At 39.0% G+C, this 4433-nt stretch overlaps 1 protein-coding gene across 1 annotated transcript in view; it reads right to left on the bottom strand.

The window, feature by feature from the left end:
- THAP6 (THAP domain containing 6) overlaps nt 1-4433 on the bottom strand; it is a 33168-nt gene that overhangs the window by 22515 nt on the left and 6220 nt on the right. The gene's annotated exons all lie outside the window — the stretch shown is intronic.

Raw genomic sequence — 4433 nt, 5'->3', positions numbered from 1 at the left:
AGAAAGCCTCCTCTTTCTCCCGTGGAACAGGTGGTAGTTTCAAACTGCTGACCCTGAGGTTAACAGCCCAATTTGTAACCACTATGCTACAGATTTCTATATTGCACCCAAACTTCCTGAATCAAATTCTCTGAGAGTTGGGCATAGAGTATGAAATTTAAATAAGCTCCCAGACAATTCTTATGGTGATTAAAGCTTGAGAGCTATTGTTGAAGAAAAATATTCAACATTGCTTAAAGTAGTAGTTAAAAGCAGATTCTGGAGGCAAATCAGCTAGGTTCAAATTCACTCTTTGCCATTCAACAGCTGTGTGAACCAGGGAAAGGCATTTCACTTCTTTGGGATTTAAGTTTCCTCATATGGTAAAATGACAGTAATAATTACTGTTGTTGTTAAGTGCCATCAAGTCTGCTCTCATAGTGACCCTGTACGGTTTCCAAAAGCCTATTTTTCTTCCTTGGAGCAGCTGGTGGTTCACCGTCCAATGTTTATCCTATGGAACCACTGTGCTCCCAGAGAGTAAAAATAGTACTTACTTTATATAGTTGTTGCTAGGATTAATGGAGCTAATATATGGATAGTGTTTAGAACCACATCTAGCACATTACATTGCTGTTGCTATTGTTAAGTGATCCGGAGTTGGTTCTGACTCATAGTGACCCTGTAAAGGGGTTCCAAGGAGCAGCTGGTAGGTTTGAACCGCTGACCTTGTGGTTAGCAGTAAAGTGCTTATCCTACAGTGTCACATCAGGACTCCCTGCCTAGCACACAGTGAGTGGTGGTTGTGGTGGTGGTGTTCCATGGAGTCAGTTCTGACTCACAGAGACCCTGCATAGGGTTTCTGAGGCTGTAAATCTTTATGGGAGCAGAAAGCCTCATCTACTGTGAAACCGCTGGTAGTTTTGAACTGTTGACCTTGAGGTTAGCAGCCTGACTCGTATCCACTACACTACCAGAGCTCCCTGCCTAGCACCTAGTAAGCATAATATAAATATTATCTACCATTAAGTTAAAAATTAAAAGACAAGTAAAATTTTAAAAGGGTATGTATTGTAATTCTACTTTTATAAAAATACCCATGTAGAAATAGAAATGAATTTATGTACACACACACACACAAAATGGCTGGAAAGATACATGTTAAAGTGTTAACAGTATTATTTATCTGTGGATTATGTAATCATTCAAATTTTTATTCTTTTCATTTATCAGTATCATCTCATATTCTATTATGAATATATTCCTTCATTATAAAGGTTTTTGAAAGTTAGTAACTGTTTATTATGCCTAGATGGTATCTTGTGGCAGACAACACTGTCATCCTCACAACTGTTATGTTTCTGTCCACTGGTCCCTCCTGAAGACATGTCCAAACTACGTGAGATGAAGTCACGCCATCTTCACTTTTAAGGAGCTACTGGTTGTAAATCTTTTAAGAAAGATCTATTTGTTCTTCTGACAGTTTGTGGTACTTTAGATATTATTTGCCAATGCCATAATTCAAATGCATCAATTCTTCTCTGGTCTTCCTTATTTACTGTCCAGTTTTCATACACATATGACATCACTGAAAATATCATGGCTTGGGTCACGCATACCTTTAATCCTCAAAATAACCCTTTTGCTCTTGAATGCTTTGAAGTGGTCATATGCAGCTCTGTCCAATGCTGCATTATGTCATTTCATTTCTTCACTGCTGCTTCCATGAGCACGGATTATGGATCCAAGTAAAATGAAATCCTTGATAACTTCAGTATTTTATCATGATGTTGTTTATTGATTCAGTTGTGAGGATTTTTGTTTTCTTTATATTGAGTTGTAATACATACCGAAGGCTGTATTCCTTAATCTTCATCAGCAAGTGCTTCAAGTCCTCTGGGCCTTCACCAAGCAAGGCTATGGCATCTGCATACCACAGGTTATTAATGAGCCTTCCTCCAATCCTGATGCCATGTTGTTCTTCATATAGTCTAGTTTCTCAGATTATTTGCTCAGCACACAGACTAAATAAATATGGTGAAAGGATACAACCCTGACACACACCTTCCTAATTTTAAACCAGGCAATAACTACTTGTTCTGTTGAAATCACTGTCTTTTGGTTTATATCCAGGTTCCTCATGAGCACAAATATGTGTTCTGGAATTCTCATTCTTCACATGGTACCCATAGTTGCTACGATCCACACAGCCGAATATCTTTGCATAAGCAATACAACACAAGTAAATGTCTTTCTGGTGTTCTCTGCTTTCTGCCAAGATCCATCTAACATCAGCAATGATATCCCTCATTCCACATCCTTTTCTGAATCCAGGTTGAATTGCTGGCAGCTTCCTGACTATGTACTGCTGCAACCATTTTTAAATTATCTTCAGCAAAATTTACTTGTGTGTGATATTAATGATATTATTTGATGATTTCCATATTCTGTAATGTCACCTTTCTTTGGAATGGGCACAAATATGTACCTCTTCCAGTCAGTTGGAAAGTTAGCTGTATTTCAAATTTCTTGGCAAACACTAGTAGGGGCTTCCAAGACTGCATCAGTTTGTAACGTTTTAATTGGTATTCTGTCAATTCCTGGAACCCTTTTTATGCTAATGCCTTCACTGCAGCTGGGACTTCTTTCTTTAATACCATTGGCCATATGCCTCGTCTTCAAATGGTTGAACACTGAACAAGTCATTTTGGTACAAAGACTCAGTGTATTCTTTCCATTTCTTTTGATGCTTTCTGCATCATTCAATATTTTGCTCATAGAATCCTGCAATATTGTAACTTGAGGCTTGAATTAGTTCATCAGTAATTTTAGGTTGAGAAATGCTGCGTGTTCTTCCTTTTTGGTTTTCTAACTCCAATAATTTTCATTATAATTCGTTACTTTGTCTTCTTGAGATGTCCTTTGAAATTTTCTGCTCAGTTCTTTTATTTCATCATTTCTTTGATTCACTTTGCTGCTGTTGCTGTTAGGTGCCATTGAGTTGGAACTGATTCATAGTGACCTTATGCACAACAGATCAAAATACTGCCCAGTTCTGCATCAACCTCACCATTGCTGCTATGCTTGAACCCATTGCTGCCGCCATAGTGTCAATCCATCTCACTGGGGTCTTCCTCTTTTTCTCTGATCCTCCACTTTACCAAACATGATATCTGTCTCCAGGGACTGGTCCCTCCTGACAAGTATGAGAGACGAAGTTTGCCCATCTTGGCCTCCGAGGAGTACTCTGGCTGCACTTCTTCCAAACGGATCTATTGCTTCTTTCGGCAGCCCATGGCACTTTCAATATTCTCCTCCAACACCGTAACTCAGAAGCATCAATTCTTCCTCTTTTTTGTTGACCCTCCACTTTACCAAAGGAGCTCCGGTAGCATAGTAGTTACAAATTGAGCTGCTAACCTTTAAGGTCACCATTTTGAAACTACCAGGTGTTATATGGGAGAGAAAGACGAGGCTTTCTGCTCCAGTAAAGATTTATAGCCTTGGAAAGTTTATGTAGGGTTACTACAAGTAGGGACTGACTGCACGGCACACCACCAGCACCACTTTACCAACCATGATGTCTTTTCTCCAGGACTTGTCCCTCCTGACCACATGTAAAAAGTACAAGACACTAAGTCTAGCTATCTTCTCTTCTAAAGACCACTCTGGCTGTACTTCTTCCAAGATAGATTTGTTGGGTCTTCTGACAGTTCAAGGTACTTTCAATATTCTTTGCTGTAATCATACTTCAAATATATAGCTTCTTTTCTGGTCTTCCTTATTCAGTGTCCAGCACTCATATACATATGAAGAGATTGAAAATACCATGGCTCAGATCAGGTACACCTTAGTTCTCAAACTAACATCTTTGTATTTTTGAACAATTTAAGGTCTTTTGCAGACTTGCCTAATGCAGTATGTCATTTGATTTCCTCCCTGCTGCTTCCTTAAGCACTGATTCTGGGTACAAGCATAATGAAGTCTTCGACAAATTCAGTCTTTTCTCTGTTTATCTTGATGTTATTTATCAGTACAGTGTGAGGACTTTTGTTTTCTTTACACTGAGATGCAGGCCATATTGAAGACTGTAGTCTTTGTCTTCATCAGCAAGTATTATAAGTCCCCTTGGTGTCCAGCAAGCAAGGTTATATACTCTACATATCACAGATCTTGTTAAGGAGTCTTCCTCCAATCCAATGTCATGTTCTTCTTCATATAATCCACCTTCTCAGATTATTTCCTTAGGATATAGGTTGCATTGTTGTTTTTAGGTGCCACTGAGTCGATATCGACTCATAATGATCTTATGCACAACAGAATGAAACACTGCCTAGTCCTGTGCCAACTGCACAATCACTGCTAAGCTTGAGCCCATTGCTTCTGCCACTGTGCCAAACCACCTCATTGGGGGTCTTCTTCTTTTTCTCTAATCCTCCACTTTACCAAGCATG

The sequence above is a fragment of the Chrysochloris asiatica genome, unplaced genomic scaffold, assembly GCF_000296735.1.
Source record: "Chrysochloris asiatica unplaced genomic scaffold, ChrAsi1.0 scaffold00169, whole genome shotgun sequence".
Lineage (NCBI taxonomy): Eukaryota > Metazoa > Chordata > Mammalia > Afrosoricida > Chrysochloridae > Chrysochloris > Chrysochloris asiatica.
This window is presented reverse-complemented; position numbering and strand designations above follow the sequence as displayed.